The following is a 7247-nucleotide window of genomic DNA, read 5'->3' as shown; positions in this document are numbered from 1 at the left end:
TTGCACTTACTTATAGGAAGAAATGTGGGGGGCTGTGGCATCACAGTTCACTGAGAGGCAGCTTCAATGTCAAGCGAGTCTGAAGACCAAATGGTTGATAACTCTTAAAAGTGACATTTTTGGTGCTCCCTACCCACCCTGCAGGCAGCTCCACCTCTGGTGCTCCCTACACACCCTGCAGGCAGCTCCACCTCTGGTGCTCCGTACCCATCCTACAGGCAGCTCCACCTCTGGTGCTCCCTACCCACCCTGCAGGCAGCTCCACTGAAGAGTCTCCTCTGCCCCAGTGACTGTTTATGCTCTTATAACATGGGAGAGGCCTCCTGAGCTTCTAGAGTCTCGTGAGCATCTCTCCCCCCTACAGGAAGGAGTGTTTTGATCTATAGAAAATAGCTATAACACTATAAGTCAAAACCCTTCCACATACACTTACTATAGCAAGCATTTCTATCGCAGCTTTGCTAACATGGATGACACACTCCCCACCCATCTCACTTCCATGCAGGAACCCCATTCTTCCTAGACTTATTTTTCCATACAAAAGCCCTTTCCATAACCCCAAGGACAATGACTGAACATGCTCACTCAGGTTAGCATTAACATCGGAGAACTTTCTCTTTTGAAGAGCCTTCCTTCTCTAGTTCTTTTTCTGTCACTATGACAAAATACCAGAGACAAAGAAGGTACAGGAGAAGAGGTTCGTTTGGCTTGTGAATTCAGGCAATGGTTTACACTTTCTGCACCTGGTCTGAGACAATCAACAATGGTTGCTGGAGATACGATAGAACCCAAAGGGCATTCTTCCAATGACCCACAGCTTCAACTGGAATTCATCCATTGAGTCAGAGCCCTGGAGAACCATTCGCCTGTCAGACAACCCTTCTCTACGCACTGCTATTAAAGACATGCTGCCTCCCACCCGAGAGCTTTTGGGGGGCACTTCAAGTTCTTGCTTCAGGCCTTCTTTTCATATTGGAACACAACTTCTCCTATTGCTAGATTTAGACACTGCATCCAGGAAGGAAACTGTCTTCTCTCCTTCATCTTCATATTCTAAGGCTTCAGGTTTCAAGAGTAGGCTGTCTTAAAAGTTTAAGAGGACAAGGAACATGCAAGCTGAAGGACACAGTGAACACACCCTTGGACTTCAACAACAGAGGTCTTGGTTTGACAGATCTCTCATCCTGTCATGTCCAAGCCTTGGGCATTTATGTTGAATACTAATTTGATGTTGTCTCCTCTTCCCTGGCCACTACACACACACACACACACACACACACACACACACACACACACACACCAAGAATAAGTAGTAGTAGTAGTAGTAGTAGTAGTAGTAGTAGTAGTAGTAGTAGTCATCGTCGATGACGTTGTTGTCGTCATAGAAGTTAGTAGTAGTAGTGGTAGTCGTAGCATCATTCTTGTGTGTGTTTTGAAGGAAAAGCCTCATATATTCTTTTTCCTAAAGCTGCCTGTTGAGGACAGGACGTAGACATGCTGAGTCCATGGGCAAGGCACAGCAAAGGTGCAGAGACAGGGCCTTAGAGGAAGGGTTAGTGAGGACACACTCTGTGTGGAGTAATATGGATTAAAAAATGGTCTCTCCTTCTAGCCATCAAATAAACAAACTAACAAATATTTTCTTTATTTCTTTTTAAAAATTGTAGCTCTCACAGAAAAGGGGAATACTCAACTCTTGGGGTTTCTTTGAGTGCACTTCAAGATGAACTTAATGAGATCACGCAACCATTTTCCCATGGTTCTTGGTGTCAACACCCCGCGTGAAGTCTCCTCTGATGACTGCTCCTGGTAATATAATTCATGTCTCTTGCTTTTATTTCATTCTCTTAGTTGCATGTACTTTGAATAATATTATTGTGACACTGATTTTTTTCTGTAAATATTTAGTATTCTTATTTATAAGAGCAACTCCTTGACAAATTTTAAATGACAAAGGACTTTAATAGCCTCAGCAGGAATATTGCTGAGATCACTGAGTGACAGATACTGAACTTGATAAACTTGACCCCCAGAGCAGGACAACCCTAGTGCTCTTCCAGGCCATACTTCTAAATTTGCCATCCTAATGTGAATAAGCAATTTGTATATGTTCTTTAATCTTCCTTCAGAAATATAGATGCAACTTTTAACTCTTAGTTTTCTGAGAAGTTGGACTCAACAACCCAGACACAAGTCTTATTGGGGCAAAGAAGGAAAGCAACCTGCCCTGTGACCAGTGGGGGTCTTCCTGCCCTGTGACCAGTGGGGGTCTTCCTGCCCTGTGACCAGTGGGGGTCTTCCTACTGAGATCCAGGAAGACACGCTGAAAATGGCTCTTGAGTGGATTATCTCTGGGGCGCTCTCCTTCCTTCACCCATGAGCAAGGCTACTTCTAAACAGTGGCTTTTGAGAGGAAGTCCAAACTGTTGGGACCATAGTTACCATTCACCCTCCCCTGGGAAGTTCTACTGAGAGGAACACTGGAGAAATGAAGTAGAAAGTGATTTTTTTTAAATTCTCAAAGGTTCTTTTGTCTCCTTCCTGATAGAAATGAAGTTGTATGTGGGAGGTGGGTAGCACCACTGTAACCTGCTTTATTCTGTCTGAATGAGGAAGGCCAATATATTATCCCATGAAGGGGGAGGAAATTACACAGACAACTTCTGGAATGACAATAAAGACATCCTTGACAGCAAGCGCAAAACAGTGCCACAACTTTCTCTTTTATTTTTCCCAGGGGGGGAAAATCAGTATTTAAATGACAGATGAAGTTAAATGATGGACAACATGCTTTATTTGTAAAGCATCTTCAAGTCTTTCTGAAAGAACTGTTACATTTGAAGACTGAATTCAAGTGGTTTTAATAATAATGATGATAATAATATATTGGTTTATCAATAAGAGTGTGGAGCTGTTCTTTATAGCCACATTTTTAAGTTACCTGTATTGTTAACTCTGCCTTTCCAAAGGTAATACTCTAAAAGAAAAAAAAAAACTTGAGTATAAAACAATTTTTGCATCATTTTAATATAAAGGCCTTTTTTCCCAAAGTTTCTCATCTAGAGACTTTAACTTCTAGAATAACAAATTATTAGATGTTTTCAAATGGGTAAGGACTATTCTCTTGGAGAGTTTAGTTTTAATAAATGCCTTTACTTGAACCAATATTGTGGGCATTTTAAAAATAATTTGTGATAGTTCTATATGCTGCCAGTTATCCCAACCTGCTCTAGACCACCAGAGTCCCACCCGGTAAGCCATTATTATAGCAGAAGAGACTTGATCCAAAGTAGACATTTCCAAAATAAATGGAAAACTGAAGACATTGGGACATTCAGCTTAATAGTTTCCAAGTAACTTTACAGTGAGTATCATTTTTAAGAAAAGAGCCAGTTAATTAAAAATTGAGCCAGTGAGATGGATACCCAAAACCTACATGGTAGATGGACAGTAAGTGCCTCCAGAAACATGAGTGAAGATGCACCTGCATGTGTGCACACAATATAAATGCAAATCTTTTTGAAACGTTCCTGTATGGTTATGTTTTGAGATGTATTTTGTTCTGTGTGAATGAGTGTTTGGTCTGGATCTATTGAGATGCACTGTATATGTGTTGCGTGTGGGAGAGAGTCTTAGGGTTCCTGAAACTTTAGCTATAGAAATTTATGTATAGACACATGGGTGCTGGCAGCAAATTTAGATCTTTTCCAGAGCAAACAATGCTTGTCACTGCTGAGCAATCATCTAGCCCAATTTGTCTCTGGTTGAATAGTTAGCTGCTGGGAATATAGTAAGTTTACAATAAAGGGTTAAAGTCAGACAGTCATAATGGGATTTTTACCTCTGCAAATGGACTTCCATACAAAAGGGATGATAATGTTTTTTTGTTTTTTTTTTTTTTTTTTTTTTTTTTTTGGTTTTTTGAGACAGGGTTTCTCTGTATAGCCCTGGCTGTCCTGGAGCTCACTCTGTAGACCAGGCTGGCCTCGAACTCAGAAATCCACCTGCCTCTGCTTCCCAAGTGCTGGGATTAAAGGCGTGCGCCACCACGCCCGGCGATGTCTTTTTTTTTTAAAGTCTGGGTATATAATAAGTATAATAATTGATCTATTTCTTTGTAAAATTATAATATTCTCACTACACATGTCAATAATTTTCAATTTTGCTTTATAAATAATTTTGTTGTGAACATTTATGTATATAAATCTTTGATGGTCCTTTTGTTTCCTTATAAATATTAACAGGTTCATGTTTTTAAAAATTTACAGGTTAAATCTCTTTCTAGAAATTGTACAGATTTACATCTCTGCTTTAGTCCATTCTTGTGCCGTCTCTGCCTTCAAACCATTGGGTTTCTGGCCTAAGCCTCTGTTCTCAAGGCTTTAAGAATGATTGTTCTCATTTAGATAACAAGGTGTACATCTGTATCTCAGGAGAAGTAGTTTCCACATGCAACAATGGATTTCTCCCTGCTCCTCAACTTCGAAGTCACAACCCAAGTAAAACAATTCTTTTCTGCTTGGAAAAAGCTATAACAGAAACAGCAAAGAAAGAGAGAAATAGAACATACACATAGAAATGGTTGCTAGAATTGTATGAATTATTGATTTATATTCCATATTCAACTGGTAAATTAGATATTCATCACCTTAATTAAAGATATATTAAAATATCGAGTGGCTTTGGGACATTAACTCAAGATGCCTATGAAAGAGGTTTTAATTTTTACCAAGTCTTTCGGAATAGTGAGTTTGAACTGGATACTGGGCTAATATTTTAGAGTTCACATTTTTTTGTCGAAGACATATGGAGACCATTGCTTACTCATATATTCAGTTTAAAGTGTCCTTAAACAAGATCTTTGTATCATCAAATAATTCTCAGTATGAGGTATGTATGGCCTTCTTCATGCTAAGGCCTGCTGTGAATAACCCACCCCTTGTTAACTATACCTTGGTCTCTATCTAAGGTAAAAGAATTTGCTGCGTATTAAGAACCTCAAACTATGCCTAGAACTGAGAGAGTCATGTTGTTAATGATCAGATCAGAAGCTGATGGAGAAGAAACTGATGGAGAAGAAGCTGATGGAGAAGAAGCTGATGAAGAAGAAGCTGATGGAGAAGAAGCTGATGAAGAAGAAGCTGATGGAGAAGAAGCTGATGGAGATGAAGTTGATGGAGAAGCCGGACCAGCTGCTCTTCCTCAGCTGACACTGACAAAGTAAAGAAAAAACCAATTGCGATGACAGATTGACTCTACATAACTAAGAACCAGTGCCAGAATCGGCTGTGATGTGTTCTTCCCGTGTCACTTGCACAAGTCATTTGATTTGGGTCACTCAAGTTTCTCACCGTGGTGTGTCACAAGTGTCACATGGTATCACAGCACCTATGATAGTCTTTGCCTCTTATGCTTTGCTGTATTAATATGACACGCTTGCATGGTTTAAACTATAGCCAATAATTATTGTCAAAACCAAGACTGTCTTAGCTTGCTTTCCATTGTTGTGATAAAACACTGACCATGTCAAGCCTTAGAAGATACCACACCAAAGGGACATATTGGACACTAAATAGGGAGTAGGTAAAACAGAGACCCCTGTGCCACTTATCCCCACCTTCCACCCACCGAAACCAAAGACAACAAGAGTGTGGGGTTTGAGTCACTGGGTGACAATAACCTAAAACAGCAGCAGATGGCTCCCTGAGGACTCTGGTGTAGGATACAGACCAGGAATGAACTTCATAGGTTTGAAGAAGCACCTCACCAAAATGGCAATGCATGCTCATAGCCCGTCATAAAGAGAATGTCCTCAGTGTTCCTCAGTCCCCCAGCCTATGGCCAGAATCCAAATGGGCAAATGCCATTGTTACACATAACTAGGAATCATGGGGGACAGAGAGATGGTTCAGTGGTTAAGAGCATACAGTGTTCTCGCAGGGAACTCCAGTTCAGTTCCTAGTACCCCGAACTCCAGATTCATGGAAGCCTCTGCAGTTACGTGCACTACACACACATACACACACTTTTTAAAAATAAACGAATAAATGCAGTTTTAAAAGAATCATACCATTTTTCATTACATCTACATGCCGTTTTCTTTAATGTCTATTGGAGAACTAATCAAATCAAGACACTCTATAAGTATAAATTGTGATACAAAGAGGCAGGAAGCACAGGGACATGGTAGCTTTCTTCAGAAAACTATGTATTAGCTATTATTTTGGTCACTAAGAGAAAACACCAAAGCAACTTAGCAAAGGAAGATTCATTTCCATTTAGGTTTGTAGGGGCATCCTGGTGGTAGGAGCTTGAGGTAACTGGTCAACCTCCATTAACTGTGTGGAAGAGTAGAGCAAAGATGCTTGTGCTCAGGTAGCTTTCTCCTCCCTGTTCTGTCCAAGGCCCAGGCCCAGGGAATCCTGTGCATCTAGAGTCAGTCTTCCTGCCTCAATTAACTTAGTGATGAGAATCCCTCCCAGGCATGGCTAGAGGCCAACCTAATCCAGATCACACCTCCCAGGAACACCCAGAGGCTGCTCTTCTGGATCATTCTAGATCTTGTCCAGTTGACAATCAGTATTACTAATCACAGACAGCAAGTGCTCTTCAGACCAGAGCACTTCCCAGGAAGGACCAGGGTGACTCTAGCACAAGTCCCAGTAACTAAAACTTCTCAGTTAAGAAGTCAAGCTCCATATATGTGCCCTACTTAATTTCTCTGACATATTTGAGCCTGACACATGGATATAATAAGTTAAATCCCTCTGAAAGATCGTCAAGTCTTCAGCTCTAGGTATTTGGAGACGTTTCACAACTTTTAAAGGGCATTATGGTCATTTTCGCTAAATAAAAATGAGCCCTGAAGAAAATACTATTTTCGGGTGACAAAGTGATAATGAAATAAATGTGCTTAAAATGGACAACAAATATGCCTTTCAAACTAAATGAAATGAAGGTCTGTCTGTGAAAGTGACTGCCACCAGAGCAGCTCTGCAGTCCAGTGCTGTGCTCAGCACACCAGAACTGGAATAGCATCAGCAGCGTGTGCCAGGAAATCAAACTCCATTTAAAACTTTCTGTAAGGATGCCGCAGTGTCAGTGACATTCTTTGCGTGAGGTCCATACTAGAGTATAGTTGAACAGAAGCTGTGTACAGCTGATTTGAAAAAGAATGCTATAGTTCATTCTGATATTGTAAAATGTGCCATCCTTCTTTGTGTTTGGAATGTTTCTGTTCATGAAAA

General features: G+C 40.5%; 1 long non-coding RNA gene across 2 annotated transcripts; it reads left to right on the top strand.

Annotated features, from left to right (window-relative positions):
• Positions 1 to 855: 855 nt before the first annotated feature.
• LOC116098432 lies at positions 856 to 5479 on the top strand. 2 transcript variants are annotated; one of them, XR_004121848.1, is made up of 3 exons: positions 856 to 1065; positions 1668 to 1809; positions 4970 to 5479. It is a non-coding gene; the product is annotated as an uncharacterized LOC116098432 (long non-coding RNA). The 2 variants fall into 2 exon arrangements; XR_004121849.1 differs by lacking the exon at positions 856 to 1065 and adding an exon at positions 1354 to 1525.
• Positions 5480 to 7247: the final 1768 nt, after the last annotated feature.

Source organism: Mastomys coucha, unplaced genomic scaffold (assembly GCF_008632895.1).
Source record: "Mastomys coucha isolate ucsf_1 unplaced genomic scaffold, UCSF_Mcou_1 pScaffold20, whole genome shotgun sequence".
Taxonomy (NCBI): Eukaryota; Metazoa; Chordata; class Mammalia; order Rodentia; family Muridae; genus Mastomys; species Mastomys coucha.
Note: the sequence above shows the minus strand (reverse complement) of the source record. Positions and strands in the feature narration are given on the sequence as shown.